Below are 19268 nucleotides of genomic sequence, written 5' to 3' on the forward strand. Positions count from 1 at the left end.
ACATGTGTGTGTTCACCGCTATTCATCGCGAAGCTCTCAGCTAAGACAGTGCACACGCTGGGATCACCTGCAGTGTTTGAGACAGCAGCGTACGTGCTGGGCAGTTTGCTGGAGGGCTGCGAGGCTGCTCAGGGAGAGACCGTCCCTGCGAGGGGCTGGGGGCTCCGCGCCTGGTCTCTGAACGGGTCACCGAGTCGGCCCTGGGGTGGACAAGTTTATGTGAGCTTTTATTCGTTCAGCAAATGGCACGAAGATGCTTGCCTTTATCTCTTTGACTAACAGCGTGTTGTTGTTGGCCGAGTTACAGGAGCGCGAGCTGAAATCTGAGTCACTCTTCTGCTTGGGAAAACAAAAACAGACTCCCAGGAAATCTGCTTTCCTTTGTTCTCACCACAGCCCCCACGCAGTCGGACCATGTGCCATTTGCTGATAGCGCAGGGCGGGCCGCAGACGGGCCGGGGCTGCTGCGTCCTCACCCAAAGCAGCGAAGCCAAAACCGCCAGAGATTATATAATTGCAAAAACTCCACACCCACCAATTTTCACTCTGATGCAACGAAACCTCCACTACGGTGTGATCTTTAACAATTCTTTCCTCCTGGAGAGCATTATACATACAAATTTGATGCTCAATTATCCTTCCTTTCTGGATTTCTGTCTGGTGCTGCTTGCAGCAGCTGCAGGCTAATGAAGGCCTGGCATCCTCTGCCTTGCTGAACTTCTCCTTTCTGGAAGAGAGAGCGTTTTGTGGGTACTGGGGGTACGGCCTTGCGAGGCACTGCACACCATCGGAGTCCTGCATCCAGGCTGCTCGAAGCCCTCTGGGGCAGGAATGGTGCTCTGACAGAGCCAGCATTCGGTAGTGTTTTACAAATGCTCCCCATGAAATCAGGACTCTCTCTTCCATGCCTGCACCCCTTCAAGTCACGCCTGACACCTGGGGGCTGCAGAGGAGCCTGCAGCAGGCAAGGGGGGTCCGGAGGCCAGTGAAGGACCCTGGCCATGGTGGGGATGGAGAGCAGGAGGGAAGCTTTGTTTTCTGTTTCCTTTTTGCGGGTTATGTTGAGTTTGGCAGTAGCGCACCTTCCTGCAGCACTTCGTGCCTGAGACGTGCAGGGCGTTCCCGGCCGGCTCCTCTGGGGCCTCACCTCGCACCTTCAGCAGAAGTTTTGACCTTTGTGGGAGCATGCACTTTGTGGACGGTTGCAAGTCTGGACACCAAAGTGCTTTACCGCTTGGGGCCAGAGCCTTTCAAAGCCGCGCCAGTCTGCGAAGAGCAGGCGCTTGTTCCCTGGGCCCAGCTGAAGTGTTTTCGCACGCGTCTCCACCTCTGTGTAATAAGAGTCACTTGCTCAGAGGGAAGAGACGAGGCTGTTAGTAACTGGGACAAAGGAAGGAATCTTGCCCGTGTGCCCAGAGGCTGTGTTTTGGGGCTGGGCAGGGACAGGCTCCTGTATGGCAGAGATGACAGGGGAGCAGAGCGCTGTCCCCGCCGAGGCAGCAGCCGGCCGCCATCTCCACGCAGCCGCGGTGCTGGAGCCTCTCCACCGGCTGCCGGGGCCTGACCCGGGTTTGCAGGAGCACAGCCCGGCGGTTTGGCAGTGGCTCCATGTGGCGTATGCAATTAACCCATTTCTCCACTACAGGGCACTGACAGACTGTGCGAGAGGAACCAGATCACCAGAGCAGCCCCGCTGGTGCGTGCAATGTTTGTTGTTATTCACTGTTTTTGTGCAGTTCTTAGCTGAATTGTGAAATGCTCCAGCCCTGGAAGTTAACTGTACTGTAGAGCGGAGAAACGGAGGCAGTACCCATCTGAGAGGAAGCAGAGCTGCCTGTAAACTGGTGCATCAGGCTAGCAGAGCCTTTTGTTGATGTGATGGCAAAGAACGTTTTTGTTTAAAAATGAAAACTCAGAGATGAGGCCTGCCATTTTTGTCCAAGTATGAGCACTCCTTCATTGTATATTGCTTGCATATCATTGCACTGACCGTACTGGTGAAATCATAAACCAAAGGTTCAAAGCTCAAATGTCTGCGTGAGATGGGGCTGGCAGCGTCTGTTTGCTATTGCCATCCACACCGCGGGGTGGAATTACAGCTCTAATTTATGTACATGGGGTGATAGAACAGGGCTCTGCGTTTAACTCTGCCCCTAGATTGCGGTTAACTCCAGCCAAATACCTGCTGATAAACACAGTGGGAGAAGGGTTCGTGCAGGGTCGTAGCAGGGAGAGGGCACGGGGAAGGAGCCCTCCCTGCATCAGGTCCCACGTGTCCCTCCCCAGGGAGCCACCACGGTCGTGGTGCCGCCTGCTGTGCCCGGTGCTGGGCTGTGAGCGCTGAGCGTGGTGCTGTGCTGGGGGAACCCGGCTCTGCAGCAGCGCTGTGGGTCCCGTGGTTCCCGCTGTGCTGGCCCCACACCGCAGCTGTTCCCATTCCCATGGGGCTGGGATCTCCCCAGGGCAGCAGAGGCTGAGTGAGGGTTAGGATACGGCCCCTCCAGCTCTACACTGGAGGCTTTTCGAGACCAGGCCTGCTCTGCGCCGCTGCATCCACCCCGCAGCTCTGCGGTCCCACAGGTGCAGCTGCCGCCCCTGGCCTGCTGGGGCTTGAAGCATTGAGAGCTTTTCTGGCTCCTTTGAAGTTCCCAAGTCTCATCTCCCTGGGTATTTGCAAAGGCACACGCTGAGGTTCCTCCTCAGACAGTGGGAAACGAGGCAGCAGCTCCTTGGGAAGGCGTCTGCTCTTCTTGAAGTCGCCCATTTGAATGCAGCCTTCCCAAAGGCTACGCAGCCTCCAGAGCCTGGCTTGGCCAGTTCTCTCATCTCTGGCTGCGTCGTGGTACGTAGGTGTTTTTGTGGAGGGTGATGCCATTAGAGCGGCACCTGAATAACTGATCAGGCGATTTCATTGTTTCCCATTACTTTCTGAAAGCCCCGTGTGCTTGAGCAGTGGTTCCCAAGTGATGGGTGGACCGAGAACCACTTCAAAGAGGGAAAAAGCAGTAACACCCTCTTTGCAGAGGCACTAATCTGAGCCGTGGATTGCCCTCGCCATGCGGGCATGCGTCAGTCCCCAGCAATGGCCCAGGCTGCAGGATGGGTGTTGGCATGGAGGTGACAGTGCCGGCCAGGTAGGGAGGGGTGCTGGGGTGGGGGGACAGGTGGATGAGGGAACAGGATTGTGTCTTCATTTCTGGAAAAGAGAAAGGTGAATGAGTCACGGAGCTGGGATCCCTTTGTGTTTGTATGTGGTGAAGATAAAAGCATTGCTAAGGTGGGGGAAATACATATATTAACCTGATTTGGGAGCAAGGGGGTCTGTGGGAAAGGGATCTTAATTTAAATGGGATGTGGGTGTACACAACAAGGGTGGGGAAAGAGGAGCTGAGGCTCTCTTTTATTCGTGCAGCTATTGTACAGCTGGATGCTTTTGCTGCTGAAAGCTTTCCCCTGGCCCCCATCCACACACCTGCTTGGAGCAGCTACCGTGCAGCCTGTGCTTGTAGCTGAGGCGTACCAAGGAAGCATCACCTCCCTCCGGCAGTTCAGGAACGGGTCACGGAAATATAAATCAGCCTGATCTGCTCAGGAGCCCTAAAATCTGAAGTAGAAGTGAGGTCTGAATGGGCAATGGCAGACTGGTAGGCTCCCTGCTGACTATGGGAATGCTGCCTGGCGCTCCACGGCCCTGCTACGAGCTGACCAAGGGCGTGGAGCCGCCCTCGCTCCCACTGACTCCCCTGGCCATGGCCTGGGCACTGCCTGCCCAGTGAGTCACCGGCCCTGGAGCTGACTTTGGACTCCTCCGTCACACAAACCACACCTTGCCCCGTAGTGGGAAGGAGCACTGGCAGCGCTGCCACCACTGCAACGGCCTTGGGGGCGGCGGGGGGCTGCTGAGGTGCCCGCAGGCAGGCTCGGTGGCTCTTGGCGGGCACGTAGCTGAGGGGAACGCGCCCCATGCTGAGGAGAAAGCCTCCTGGTCTGAGGAGAAACACCCCTGATCTGAGGAGGAATGCCCCCATACTGAGGAGAAATGCCCCCATACTGAGGAGAAATACCCCCACACTGAGGAGAAATGTCCCCACACTGAGGAGACATGCCCCCTTCACAGCCCAAAGCTCTGTCCGCAACGCTGGTGACCGAGCTCTCCCAGCCGCTGCCTGGCCCGGGGGGAGGGAGGCCCGGGGGCCCTGGAGGGGCGAAGGGGCACGGGGCTGTGCTTTCCTTAGGGCTGGCGGGCAGACGGGAACGCGGCGGGGTGTACGGGGGGAGGCTGCGCTGGCCTCGGTCCCAGGGCGGGACTCGAACCCGCGGGCTCTGGAACCCGCCGCCAGCGCCCGGGCCACCGTGGGGGGGGGGGGGGGGGGGGGGGGGCAGGTGGAATGGGCGTGGCCTCCCGCAACCCGAGGTGGGGGGGCCGTGTATTGGTAGGGGGGGCGCGGCCCCGCCCACCGCAGCGGAGCCGCGCGGTCGCCGTGGCAACAGGGCCGCTTCACCCCCCCCCGACCGGGCACTGCGTGGGGGCGTGGTTCGGCGAGGCCCCGCCCACCCCGCGCCCGGCCCGGCCCCGCCCACCCCGGGCCGTGCCCGGCCCGGTCGGCGCCTGCCCGGCGGGGCGCGGAGCGGAGCGGGGAGGTGAGAGCGGGCGGGGGGCGCGGGGCCGCTGCCTCCAGCCCCGGGGCTTTCCCCCTCCACCCCCCCGGCAGCGCCGCTTCTCGCTGCGGCACGGCCGGTACCGGCGGGCGGGGAAGCCCCGGGGGCGGGGGGGCCTTGGGGGCGGGCCGGGGGGTCCCGGGGCGGCGGGCCCGCGGCGCTGCGGGTGGCGGCGGGGCGCGGGTGGCGGCGGGGTCCTGCGGGGGGGGGGCCCCGGGGCACGGCCGGGCAGCGACAGGAGCCCCCCCCCCCCCCTTCCACCCCCCGGTGCCGCAGGCTGCTGCTGCCGGGGAACGGCCCCGGGGCGGCGACTGGGGGGGCGGGGGGCGCCGGTAAAGCCCCGTTCCCCCGGTAACGGCGGGGCCGGGGCGAGCCTCGGCAGGAGGACGGTGCCGCCGTGCCGGTGTCCGGGCCGCCGGCGGGGCTGCGCGTCCATCCCCTGCCTCCCTCCCTCCCTCCCCGCCGGGCGGGATCGCTGCGGTCCTGCTGTTTCCCCGTGCCACCTCGGGGCGTGCTGGGGGCCAGGCGGGGCGCTGGCAGGCGGCAGGCGGCTCGGCACGGGTGTTCCCCCCCCCCCCCCCCCCCAACCCCAAAATCTTCCGTTCGGGAGTTTATGAACTTTTCTTGCCGTTTTCGTAGGATTTTTTTTTTTTTTTTTTCCCACCGTACGCTGTGCTGTTTGTTTCCTGTGAAAACAGCCGCGGGTGCGTGTTAATAAGCCCATCTACAAAGGTTTTGTGCTTCAGAACAGCCGGAGAGGCGGGAATCGGGCTGAACGCGAAGGTGCAGCCTGGAACTCAGCCCGGTGGGCGCAGGGGGTAGAAGCCGGAGGAATTCCCCCGGGGTGAGGAGCCGGGGTCGGGTCTGATCCCTGCCCCTGCAGGCGTAGGGGAGCAGTCACCCCTCATCAGCTTCGTCGTGATGTTCGTGCTGCTCCTCTGCATTTCTCCGCTCTAAATAATGCTCCTTTTCCAGTATATATACAAGACCAAAACGACTCTTGTCGTAGCACTGACATTTCCCTGAAAGCAGCGGAAGTCCGGGGCCGTTTTCTGACTCAAATGCTTCACCTTGTCGTTTTTACTGTCCCGTTTTTATACGCGGCAGTAAATGATGCGAGCGCCGGTCCAAGGTTGGTGCTCGCTCTGCAGTTCGGGAGGCTCAGCCTTGTGGCTGGGGGAGAAAGGTCGGAGCGTGCCCATCGCCGCTGCTGCGCATCTGCGCTCTGGCCGACTAGATAGCAACGTACTAGGAAGACTTTAATGTCTGATAATTGAGCAGTTTATTACCTCTGCTCGTTGCCGTACTGCCAGCTGCACGTAGCTATGATTTTCCTTTTTCAATGCTGTTTCCAACCACGTGCAGCAGCACTGCTGCCTGGGGTGCGAGCTGAGCCCCTCGGGTGTCCGCGGGCTTCCTGCAGGCCCGAGTTCTTCCGAAGGGGGGAAAATCAGTTGTGGCTTGGCAAGAGACTCGGTTGCAAGAATTTCAGCCTCCAAGGACAGTATTTAAGAAGCTCTCCAGCCCTGGCACTGCACGGGCTGAGCGCAGAATGGAGACCGCGCCGCAAGGAGCACGCGTTCCCTGCGCGGCTCCGGGGTTGTCCTGGGCCCTGCTCGGGTCAGTGCCTTGTTTCCCTGGCTACTAGGTAATTCTGCAGCCGGCCTTGCCGCCTCCTTTCCCCTTCACACGGGCTTGGTTACGGTGGAGTAAAAAGCGAGCTCTTTCTCCTTGGTGAGGAATGCGTTGCTGCGCTCGCTGCCCAGTCCTTTCTGCGGGATCGGTCTTTGCTTTCTCTTTGCTCTTGGAGCCGTCTCTCCTCGGGTGGCTCTTCCAAGAGCCATCCGAACAAAACTGACGCAGCTCCTGGTGCTTTTTCTCCTGTCCGTGAGTTTCTAAATAGTGGTAAAAAAAAAAGTATCCCACTGGCTCAAAAACTTCAGCGCGGTGCTGCTTGTGGGGATGCCCTACAGGTTGTCGGCACGGGGCTTGGACCTCATGCTGCCCGTGTGCTTGGACGTGTTGGTTCCTTACTGAGGAGTCCTGTGTATCACCGTTTTTCTCCCTGAGCTGGAAGGTTTCCTCACTTAGATGCTCCACCGAAACCGGTGACTTGGTGCTGCTCCCTAGCCAGGGGAAGTTTCCTCCGCCGGTGGGTTTGCCACGCCGAGCTGCGTGCTGTGGAGGTATTTAAAGATGTGACTAGTAAAAGGGGTGTGTGCCTGCGTGCCTCACGGCAAGTTTTAAATCTTTGGCATCCAGTTACATGCAGCGCCGCTGTCCTTTTCGTACTTCCAAGCTTTCTTTTTATAGGATGTTTTCCTGCAGGAGGGTATGAATAACGCTGGTTGGAAGTCTTTCACTTCCATAGCTTGGTAGATTTTCACATGATGCTGTCGGTGGCAGGGAGATGCTCGGTGTCTTCACTTTTCTGCTAGTTTATATCATTCTTTAACATAGGCGCAATCTTTTGGGGCTCCTTGTTTGATTCTTAAGCAGCAAGCAGCTTTTGGGAGGAAAGTGCTGTGCCTGTTCAGAACTTTAAGGTGACGCTCACAGAACGGATCGCGTTGTGTTCAGTGGGCTGTTTGTAAAAGCGAGCCTGAAGTAAACTGCTTAATCCTGCAAGTCCGGGCACGAAGCTGCAGCGATGCTGTGAGCGCGCTCTGTATCACTTCTTTGTGCTTGGTGTGCAAGGGTGATGGGAAGCTGAGGGTGTTGCAACGCTTTAGGTGTGTTTTTTGTTTTCTGTGTAGGAATCATCCAAAGACATCATGTGAAAAAAGCCACGAACTTCGTGCTTTGGCCTCGGGACCTGTTTAAACGAGGACTCCCTGGCTGCAGGAGTGGCCTTTGCCGCACAAGGCACCGTGCGGTGGCTGTCCCCAGTTTGCAGCCAAAACCACTGGGGTGACAGCGTGCGGAGAGCTCAACAGCAAGCTTCAGTCCTGACACAGGTGTCATAGATCTAACAGCACAGCTAGAAGCTGTCACGCTTGGTAAACTCTGGATGCACCTGCCCTCTGCAGCCAAGGGCGCTGCCTCTTCCCAAAATGCCAGAGGAGCTGGCTGTTGGGCTGCCCTGTGTGCTTCCCGTGGTGCCGAGGGCGTGCTGTGCCCGCTGGCTTCAAGTGAAATTCAGCTGGTAGGAGCTGAATGTCTCATCAGAAAGGTCTGCTCGGGGGATGAGGGTTTTTGTCAGGCCTTGAAAGAACCTCTGTAAACGGCTTGGTCATCTTTAGGCTCCTTCCTCAAACCCACATGGCTTATTTTCTTGCTTCCAACTGTCTTTGGTTTGTTTTGGAAATGCGTGATGCTGGAACTGCAGCAAGAAAGCTCTCAAACGGTTTTCTGGGCTGGGTGGGGTTATTTTTCAACACATCTGCATAAGTAGGAGAAAATTCCAAATTGTTAATACGTATTTTGGCAGTTTTCAGTACTTTTTCAGTACTTTTTTTTTGGTACTTTAGTACAATTACGTGGAAACAATGGCAGTCAAACCTTCTTTTTGTACTCTTCTCCTCTACAAAGCACACTTGAGGAAAGGAAGGGAACTGTAACGCTTTTTTAGGCTGGTGTGATTGTGGTGTTGCGATTTGGGCAGTGTGGGGCTGCTGGGGATTATGAGCTGAAATTGCTGCTCGTTTGTGTTTCGAGTCCTGTCCTGTGAATGTGCGCTGAAGCCTCTGGGGGAAAATCTGGGCTGCCTTAAAGCCAGTTACAGAGCTGTTCCGTAGAAGTTCTTATCAGTATTAAATGCCCGAACTTTCCATTTTGAGCTATAATAAAGCTGTGGCATGCCTGAAATAAAATGAATGTTGGACTTGCAACAGTGTGAGAACCGAAAGCTTCTCGCTGTTGTAATAATTATGAGTCAGGATGGCCATTAGCTTGCTGTAACAAGTAGGAAAAGATAACCAAACCTGCAGCAATGAGTTATCTGCATGGTTTTCACTTGGAGGGGAAGAAAAATCATACGTGCGTGCTCCAGAAGTTTCCTTAATCAGAGCGATCTCGTCGTTGCCCAGCTGTACGGAGCTGGGGGGGAGCTCGGTGGGAGGTGAGGACCAGGCTCTGCTGTGGCCGCGGTGCCTCGGCTGCGCGCCCGACCCAGTTACCGCTCGGCAGCGCGGTCCGCGGCGCGCTGGCATCGCTTGAAAGCGTGTGTGTGCCCCTTGAGCGAGGCCAGCCCGAGAGCAGGCAGCTTCAGCTTGGCCGCGGGGGCAGCTTGGGCGCACGTAAGTTGGATGGCAAGACGGAAGAAAAAGAAATGAGCGGTGTTTTGTTGTTTGGAATGCTTAGGTTTGCGTGGTGGAGAGGAGAAGAGGTGAAGAAGTGACGATGATGATGGTTTTGCTTTGTTAGCTTTTCTTTAATTCCAACAGTTAAGACCAACAAACCTTATCCTTCCTTTCTAAGAGTAAAAAGCTGCAGAGAAATGCATGAAAATATGAGTGTTTGTGTGTACTTTTGGTGCAAACAATGTTGTTTCCATACACATCAGGCACTGTTTATATTTTTGTAGTGGCTGTTTTTCTGGTCTTGGTATTGGTTAAACACGTGCCTTCTGTGCCTTTCATCGAGTGATGCTAATAAATGTGCGGTTCTCAACTTGGCATTCCTGCCCACGTAAAAGTAGGGTGATCAATGTTGGTTAGCACTTGGAAGACACAAACAGGAATGGAATTTAAGCCTGTCTTTATTCCTTTCTTTTAATGAGCTAAGACTCCAGCTTGGATTCGAGTCTGGCTGCCTTCTCAATTCAGCTTCAGTATCAGTAACTCTTGGTAGGGAGCGAGTTGTGCCAAAGCCGGAGAGGGATGTTTATCTGCTGCGAGTACGTTCAGCCATACAAGGCTTTCGATGGACAAAGCCCTCTCATCCGTAACGAAAGCATTTGGCCCAGCAAAGTCATATGTTTTAAACAGGGCTGGAATTTTTGGCCACCATAATTGCGTTTGATTTTCATGAGAACGCTCTGAATTCTTCATTGAACAGGACGAGCATGGATGCCTTTCTAAAATGGGCATTGAGGCCAAAGCTGTGCAGTTCAGCTGGTTTGTTCCTTTACTTAGCGACCTTACAAGAAATGTCATTTTTGTTGTTTGTTGTTTGGTGTCAAACAGTGCTCTAACTGTGTTGGCGCTTTTAAATGTCAGATATTAGTATAATTTGCCCTTAGGATATTTTAAGCACCCTAATGGTTACCTTAAATATCATCCTATCCTTGCAGTACGCATGTATGAATGATACAGAGCTTTTTTCTTGCATGTTATACTTCAGCCTATGATAGCAGTTGTGTTTGAGAAAGTAGATATCTTGATTTATGCAATTAATGTGAAGTATTTCTGAAACACGTTTGAATGTATGTATCTTGTAGTCCTTACTAGTCAGCGTTCAGTTTGTTCTTTACAAATGAAAGGTTTTTTAAGAGTATTCCATCTCTCTCTGGTTACTGCTTGCAATGAAGAAGAGATTAAATGGACTGGTACGATAGCAGGAGGGTTTCTAGTACCAGTTCTGATCCTGTTACCCTCAAATGCAATTTTACGTTGTAGCAAGAGGTACTGGGTATTGCTCCGAGGTTGTGTGTGGTTGCAGGGGTGGTTTCCACGTCTCTGAGCTGTTCTCGCTAAACTTGATGGGGCAATGGATGTTTTCTCGTTTCCTTTCTTAGCTGTACTTGAATCACAGTACACATAGGAAAGGCTCATCGATAGTTGCGGATCAGCATTTTGGGAAGGTCAGGGAAGCTGGTTTCTGCATGGCGAGCATTATGCTAATTCGGTTGTTAAACGTATTGGAATTGCGCTTCCTTTTGCTTCTGCAGTGCTTGCAGATTCCATCAGAGCCTCTGCTCGGTGCTCGGGGTGCCGAGGGTTAGCTCTGGGCAGGGAGAAGCTGTCTTGTGCGCGGCGCTGCCATCGGGTGCGGGAAACACAACCACGGGTCTGGTTTGTACTGAGGTCCTTACACAAAGTGTGCGCTTAAACGGTGCCTCTGCCGGGCTGGTCTTAGCGTGGAGATGAGAGCTAGGAGAGGACGGAGCCTTGCTTAGGATGAAATATACTTTTTTTTTTTCTTTTCTTGGAAGAAAAGGCTTTATTTCGGGATACAGGACAGCTGTGATGATTGAATTCATTGATTATGTGCGGACAAAAATGAAATGAGATTGTGTGTGGAAGCAGATGTGTAACTTAGGTCCAGTTACTGACTGCCTCCTGCGAACAATGTGGGGCCTTTTCTCTTGTATTTGGTCTTGAGTCCTAGGAGTGCGTATCAATACTGATCCCTAACCAGCATGTGTAGTAAGTATCTTTGGAGGTTTGGTGATACCTTAAAGCATTTGTGATATATGTTTAATGTAATGATCGCACATACTGTTGCCTTTGCTGGTGTTGAACTGTAACACAAAGTAAAAAAGAGTTGATTTTGAATCCAGTTTTCTGTACCGTAGATGCATGGCTGACAAGGACGGGTTTTGCACAAGCCTGGCTCCGTATGGAGCAGGTTGGGTTATTTTTCAAATTGTCTCTGAAGTTCTCTGCTCAGTTCCATTGGGTTTCTTCTTTTTGGAAAGGCAATGGCTTTAATTCCAGGTTAGTGGACTTTCAAATTGCTGCATTTATGGGCCTTAAAAATGGTTACTTTAAGGTTAAAAATCCTTTCTTCTTTTCTGTTTAGCTTTGCTCTACAAATGACCATGCTCTTATGTCTGTTGCATCCTTTCTAACGATGTGAGAAACCTGAGCTTGGTGGCGTTGCTCCCAACGAATGAGAAGCATCGTTATACCTTGCGATGGCTGGAGCCTTCACACGTGCTCTTGGGGCCAGACTTCTTTTACTTTTCTGCCTACCTCCTGCTCATTTCATTCTGGGTGTTACTGCTTTAAAACCTTTGTAAAGGTTGACCTACACCATTTTCTGCTTGTGTTGGCTCCTTGAAGTACTGAGACAACTCTCTTCTGGAAACCCATGTCTCAGCATCCTGGTAATTGCACTGGTTGCAGCAGGACCCAGTTGCTGATAGGAGCACAGAAAACCTGTAAGTGTGGGAGGGGCACCCAAACTCAGCATTTTGAGAACATCTTTAAAGGGTGTAGGGGAAGGCGGCATCTGGAGAGGGGTGGGCTGGTGAGAGCCTTCCTGCCAGCCTTTCTGTGCGTGTCAGCCAGTCACTGGTACCGGCCGTAAATCTTGGCCTCGTACCATGTATTGTTTGACAGTCTGTGCCTTTTTTTTTAAAGGTTTTTCTATCTTCATTTTGATGTGTTACGTTCTGCGGCTCCAGTGCTTAAAACCTAGCAGAAGGCTTAAAGGAGTGCTCTGTGGTTGTGGCACAAAAATGCCCGTGCTCCCCATCCTGGTGGGACCGCCGGCTGCGCTCAGACATTGGCGCTGTGTTCTGCATGCTGCTGTTCTGCTTTCTGCCCCCCTCCCAAATGCGTAAGGCTTTATGAGACCGAACTGTTGACTTTCAGTTAACTGGCTATTTTTCCCTGTCTGTGCTTTCTTGAGCATATAAGGAGATGGAGGGAGTTGTTGTAGTCACAAAGCTTCTAGATAGCGTGCTGACCAGTAATTCATTACAGGCCTTGATTTTCCTGCGTAGCATCGTGTTTCTGAAGAACGAGGCAGTAAACAATGGCTAATGTGTAGGTTTTGTGCTGTCAGAGTTCTTGGCTTAAATGTGCTTTTCGTCACAAATGAGAAAAAAAAAAAGGTCTGAGTCCTCACAGTCGTGCAAAACTGCAGTGCCCTGTTAAATTTGTGGCCGCCGGTGGAGGAGGAAGCTCCTTTGTGGGTTGCTGGTAACGATGACTTGCTACCAGGTAATGAAAGAAGCAAAACTCCCAGTATTTCTCAAACAGGTAATTGCATTGGTGGTGGTGGGGAAGCTTATACAATTGGTGCATGTGGACAGCTAGATGTGACCGCTGAGGTGGCAGCGGGAGCCTTATCGATGGAGCAGCAGTGGCTCCCCTGACGCAAATATTCTTTGCTTGGCAGTCTTTTTGTGGGTACACAGCTAGGGGCAGGTTACTGATGCTGGATAGGAAGCAGCACCCTGCTGCAGTAATAATTCCTTCCCAAATTAACGCTGTGTTGAATGTGTGGGGTAGAGGTCAAAGAACTATCAAAACAATTCAGTACTTTGAAATTTTCAGTAGAGCAGATGCTGACATAGCATTTAACATTTTCTTGGCCAAAATCTGTTATCAAGTGTTTAGATTTTATAACCGTATGTTATTTGACTCAAAGTAGATCTACCCCTCTCTCGCTGGTCTTGACATTTTTTTTGATTTTTACTGGACATGAGTGGAAAAATTTAAACCTGATGCTCACGTCTATTTGAGTTTTAATGGCTCCATCTATATACTGAAAGGCATAATGAGAGCAAAATTAATCGAGCTGAAGATTTTTTAATAACTGCCTTGCTCAAACTCAGGTGATCTTTTAAGTACAGCATTCAAATTGCTGCTGTAGGGTCAACAACCTGGGAGAAGGAGGGCTTTATCAGGCAGCCTTTCCTGCGTTGTCCATAGTGCTGGGCAGGAGACTTGTGTTTTTGGGGCTGTGTTCTGATGGACTGCCGGGACTCGTGCTAAAGCTGGATTTTCAACGTGGTCCTGTGCCATTGCTGGGTGTGCTGAAAAACTTCACTCGGAGGTGATGCCGATACCAGGAAAACAAGTCCAACTTTAATTCTACTGTTCTTTCCATTTTGTCTTGAGCATTTTTGGGCTATTTTGAGCATTCTTGAGCATTTTTGGGCTTTTCTGAGCATTTTGTCTTGAGCATTTTTGAGCATTTTGGGGCATTTTTATGCACGGACCCATTTTGGGGGTCCACGCATTAAAGAAAAAAAGGGTAGCCACAAAAAATCCCCTGCGTTCCCACTCTCAGAAGTGCCCACATCGGCTCAGCTCCTGCTGTGCACAGGGGAGGCTGGGGCTGGACGTGTGCTGTGACTCCTCGCTGTCAGCCACCAGGAATGCTGCGAGTCGAAATTTGCTAGGTGGTGCCTACGGCTTTCCTCCTTTAATGTTTGCAGACAGCTCAGCTGCATCCTGTGATAATTGAGATGAATCCTGGAGAACCAGAGCTCGGTGCGAGGAGCTGTAAACATGCAGTTGCTCTGCTGCTGAGCCTCCGAATGTGTGCTCGGGGACCCGCTGCGGGCCTTGGGACGCGAATGAGGGCAGCGAGGTCAGGCTGTGGCGTTCCTTAATGCCAGCTCTTTGTCTTCTCTGGCTCTAACAATGAGGTATCGTTACCGTCCGCTTCACATGGGTACAGTTGTGGTACAGTTCTGTGGCAAGCTTGATCTTTAAGACAAATTCCTACGAGTTACAGGAGCAGCCCTGGAAACTGCTCGTTTGCTCACAGAACAGAGCAACCCGGGCTCGAAGACTTCTCTTCAGGCCTCCTGGCTCAGCCCCTGGTTTGAGCAGGACCAGCGCGGTGGTTCTGCGGCTTGTTCCTCGGGTAATGTCCGGGACAAATATTTGGGGCTTGAGTGTGGTGGCTTGTTGGCCAAGCTGGGCTACGTGGTTCTGTCATGAGTTATGCAAATATTCGAAAGGTGGAATGGTGAAATTGCTACTAGGCAGTCTTGGCTGTCAGAATTGAAGGAAAATGTGTGTTAGAAGCAAAATCCACAGCTGCTGAACACAGAGCTTTTTGGTGTGTGATTTTTAAGAAAAAAAAAAGCAGAAAACCAGCTAGTAAAGGCATTGAGTCGTATAACTATAAGAGCAGAAGCAGAGTATAAACATTCCTAACAAAATACGCAGTGACAAGTTTCATTTTTGCTGGGTGAAAGCTTTAGAAGTAGCACGATGTGTTACGGCATCTTGGCTCCAAGTCTTCTGTGCGGTTTGGGCAGGAGTTTTTTAGCTGGTGATGGTTCAGCCTCAGAATTCATCCTTCAGGACAAGTGCAGATATAAACTAAGTGTAAACGTTCTTTCTTTTCGCAGAAGCAAAGGACCCTTACTGCTCAGACCTCAAATCCAGGTGTCGGTCACCCCCTGCTGTACGTGAGCAGGATGGGGCCTGGCGGTGCTGCGGGGCCTGGCCTTCCTGCGGCGTGGGGCCGGGCTCTGCTCCGCTGGTGAGTGGTGACGTTTCCCTGCAGCAGGCAGGTCCTGCCCTGCCAGCCAGCCAGGTCTGCCCCAAAGACCTTTTCCCAGGGTCAAGTGGTTTCCCCTCTTTAATAAACATTGGCAGTAGCTGTAGAGTGACCCGAGACAGCTGGCTTTGAACCTTCACGGTAAGGACAAATCATGGGGATTAAAAAAGGAGGAAAAGCTCTCTTCTTTATGGAAAGTGCATTTTAGCTTTGGCCAGGTGTTCTGCATATATGTATATATTTTTTCTAATCTGTCATTATTTCTTTATGGTTTTCTCTCCCATCACTTTTTCCTTTGTCCTCCATTTTTATGGGTGTAGGTTTTCTTCAGATGATTAAATTGTTGAATGACCTCCTAGGTTGATGAAGGTAGTGCTTCAAGGCAGGTAGCTTCAGGTTTTCTTAACATTAAACGCCGAATGAAACTACTTTGTGCTTTTCTCTGTATGTTAATACCTTAATCCCCTTTTCAGGAATCGTGTGAATGTATAAAATATACAGCATTCATAAATCAGTACCGGAAACTCCAAGTTAATCGCAGAACAGGCCAAGTTGGTTATCCTTTCTGAAGGTGGTTTCCATGGGCAGGGTCACAAATGTGTTCTCCAGCACTGGAAATCCTGTTAGAACTTGAGGAGGAAGATCCGAGGATTATGGGCTTGTCCTCTCCTAGCAACTCCTGTGACACAGGCACCTGCCCCGCGCAGAAGCAAGCAGGAAATGTCTTCTCACGTCGTGCTATTTCTGTAACACAGTGACCCTCAGAGGCTCAATTTATACAAAACGATGTTCCCTCGGATTCCTTCCTGGGCGCACAGGGCGAAGTGTCGGGTTTATTTCTGAAGGCTCCGTAGCCTTTGCTTGCAAGGGGTAGCTCTGTGAAGGCACTTGCCTATTTTTGTAACAAGTGGGTGGATTTTTTTTTTTAATAATCCAAAGCCCACAGATCTGTTGTGCTTGGACCTTTGACCTGTGTGACCCAGAGGGGCCTGCACAGATCCGTCTCATGAGCAAGGTGAGTGTGGCACCTTTTGAAGGTCTCATTAGTTTCGCTTGTTTGCATGCTGGGTGGCAAACAGCCAGTGTTTTACTGCGGGGATTTTCTGAGGGATATTTGCTTCATGAAGTAAGCAGTGTCAATGGCAATGTCTGTAGTTTTCCCCAGTGTTTTGGAGGAATCTGTCCCAGCAGTCCGGCTGTTGTCCGTAAGGTGCTTGCAGCAGCTGGCGGCTCTGAAGGCAGCGATGCCATGAGTGAGACAGAAAATCCAGGGCTCAGACCTGTGTCTGTTGGCACTGGGGTCGGACACCCTTGTCCTTTGTCCTCCCTCGCTGCCAGGAGGACGAGAAGTGTGGACAGCTGGAGTAAATCTGGTCAGGTGTGGGTGGTCTCCGAGCTCCTTTTACTGTCGGAACTCGGTGTGGAGGGCGGCTTCCTGGAGGGAGGCTCAGCTGGAAGGATGCCGGCCTCTTCTCCGGCCTCTTCCCCATCCCACACAGCCCCGTGCTGTGGCCAGCCCAGCTCCCTGCTCACCCTCCTTCATCCGCGTCCACGGGGCCAGCTCGGGGCTGGAGGCTGAGGACCTGACGTGGTGCGGCCCTGCCTCGTGCCCTGGGGCCGTGGGTCCTGCTGCCGACCAGCACCGCGCTGGGTGCGGTTCTGAGACAGTTCAGGCCAAATCCCGTCCCTTCCAAGTGAGGTCACGGAGGCTCCAAAGTGGTGTGAATACATTAGCATGTGATTAGTTTCATTGTCATATGCAGTATGGTAAGAGGACAAACAAGACAAATCTGAGGATTTAACCCGCTTCCTCTAGAATCTGTGCAAAAAAGTTATCCCAAACAAAGTTTGTTTTTAAATACAGTTAAATGTGGAATTCAGCTTCAAGCACAGAGACCGTGTTGTTCCTACAAATTAATATGTAACTTCCTTCTGGATAATAATGATTCTGAACAGGTTTGAAAAGTGCCAGGTCACAAACTTAACTCTTTGCCCTCTGCGTGCCAGGGTTGTAACCCTTATTGCCTTTGGGAGCTGCAGGCAGAATAGAGACCTGAAACAACTGACCATGTTCCTGTAAGAGCATTGCTTTGACTATTATTTCTTCAGTTCCACGGTCAATTTTTCTTGCTTGTAGCAAAACCCGATCATTAATATTTCATCTGGTATGCAATGCAATTGCTTCTGGAATGTCTTTACATACTAAACTGCATCTAATGTTGGGGAAGTCATTTGCAGGCCTTGGTTGTGGGTGAAACGCATTTACAAGGATGAAACCTAAGCGAATATTAACAGGAGTTGAAGCAGACCACAAAAACAAATGTTTGATGACTTAAGCAAACAAAACAGCACTTTCTGAGACCTGCTGGGAATACCGACCTTCCGCACAAACATGCTCCTAGCCTAGCTTCAGCCTTACCAGTAATTCACGTTGTTCCTGCTGAATGTCATCTTGTGTTGGCAGAAATCAAGATTTTGTTTTTGTTCTCATTTCAACTGCTGAAAGAATCGGAGTTTCTGAAAATACCCACCCACTAATGAGCCAGGTGGAGTCCCTCATGCAGAATGCTAGCTGGAAATGAGAGATGACTCACTCGGGAGGGTAAGGATGCACAGCATCTGATACCAAAAAATAATGATTCACCACAAATTCAAAGCATTTTTCCTTTGGATAAGGTTTGTTCTAGATGGGTCTCGTGAGACTCTCATAGCAAATTAGCTCTGTGAAACTTGGAAGGGAAGAATTTGCTCTGAAACTCTCAATGAGATGGTTGTGGAGGATGAAATTATGGAAGAATGAGGTGTAATGAGGTGTTTGTGTGGGTCAGAGGAAGTGCCTAGCGTGCTCTTTCAGCCTGCGTGCTCTTGGCTGATCTCTGTTTCAAAGAGAGCAAACCGGCAAAGGTGATCAGGGTTTTTCCTCCTGCTGCAAGACTCTTGCTTTGACAGAGTTGATCATGGCAGCGAAGATGTTGTCCATAACTGTCTGCAGGGTCATATGGTCACACTTACTGTTTTGAGGTATCTTTCTGCTGGGAGTAATAACAGATTCTTCATTCAAAACTGTTTGACCCTACTGAGGGGAAAAGCCTCCTGGTGGAGAGGAGCGGTGGCGGATGCTGCGTGGGGGGAGGAACAGCGGAATGAGCAGGTGATCATCCAGAGCCACATGAAATGGTTTTGAAAGGTGAGATTCTGAAACTGCTTTCGAGAAAGAGCTGGAGGTGAAATCCTCTAGTATGAGGTCTGTTCTGCCCTGTGTTCTTTTCTTTCTGAACTTTCTTTCATGCTGGGAGCAGACTAGTGCCAGGAGCATCGCCGCTCATTAGTGGGTGTTGTGATTTGTATAGATACACCTTGTCTGGCCACTCTTAATATGTGATGCTCAAACAGTGTTAAGAAAATTGTATAGGAGTGACAGCTGTGGAAGAGGACAATTAGAAACTTTGTTTTTTTTACACAAGTCGTCCCCTCCAGACCAATCTTTTTGTCTCCCAAATTCAGGGCATGCAAGGAAGTCTGCCCCTGCCCTACCATTCTTCCCATGCGGTTCGTCTCAGTTATGGATGGTTGAATCTTCCCATTGAATCCTCCTTTAACATTGTGTTTACCTGATTGTCTGTATCAATTAATTGCCCTGCTACACCAAGAATGTAGTCTTAGATTTATGTTGTCCATTACATGGATATACCAATTATTTAACTTAAAATTTATGATTTCATTATATAAGTGCTAGTTCCTGTTTAATTGCCTGTTACATGCTTGTAGTGCTTGATGATTTGTTACCTGCTTAACTACCTTCCTTTGTAACATACGTTAAAATATGTAAACTATAAAATATAAGGTGTAAAGTTGTCCCTCTAGCACTGAGCTGCCAGCACATAATCGAAAGGACAGTTGAAAATATTTCTGTTCTTTAGTGCGTGTCTAGATCTCAGGGAAGCTTTAGCAAGTGATGATGGTTATGCAATTGTACTGGCAATAGCAATTAGAGATTTATAAGTGCTTGTAAACGCTGCTATTTATAGGATGGCACTCTCTTTAACAAAACACTAATCTTTCTCTGCAGTGGAAGAAAATGTCAGGGTGGAGTAGTTCAGTCTTGTGTTGGGACTGGACTGTAGCAGCCAAAAGAACAGTGCTCTGCCCTTTGTTTAAACCAGGGGCTTTAAGCAGGCTTGCACATGAGGAATGGAGAAGGACTGGAGAAAGAATGTTTTAAACTTTGCAATACTTTCAGATATTAATACTGAATATCTATAGGGCTTTGTAGGTCATGTCTGTCTTGTGAGATATGGAATACTTATTTCCAGATCTCAACTGTAAATAAAAGTTCCTTGTTCTATTGAACCTCTTCTTGTGAGTCAGGGACAGGATAATTTTGCTGCATGTTGTTGCTTGTTCTTTCTTTGTCAATTAATTTGTCCTGGAGTACTTTTTAAAAATTAAAGCCACTGTGGCTGTGTTGTTGTTAA

The 19268-nt window shown here is 51.1% G+C and overlaps 1 protein-coding gene across 6 annotated transcripts in view; it reads left to right on the forward strand.

The window, feature by feature from the left end:
- Positions 1-4520: 4520 nt before the first annotated feature.
- The window catches only part of KIAA1671 (KIAA1671 ortholog), a 73366-nt gene continuing 58618 nt past the window's right edge, over positions 4521-19268 (forward strand). For 2 of the 6 annotated variants that reach the window (XM_040577268.1, XM_040577269.1), the window contains exon 1: positions 4521-4641. The gene's annotated coding sequence lies outside the window, so the exon portion shown is untranslated. Of the gene's footprint in view, positions 4739-5581; positions 5792-19268 lie in introns of those variants that run through there. The other 4 variants (XM_040577275.1, XM_040577276.1, XM_040577272.1 and 1 more) reach the window with 3 other exon arrangements.

Source organism: Cygnus olor, chromosome 17 (genome assembly GCF_009769625.2).
Source record: "Cygnus olor isolate bCygOlo1 chromosome 17, bCygOlo1.pri.v2, whole genome shotgun sequence".
Lineage (NCBI taxonomy): Eukaryota > Metazoa > Chordata > Aves > Anseriformes > Anatidae > Cygnus > Cygnus olor.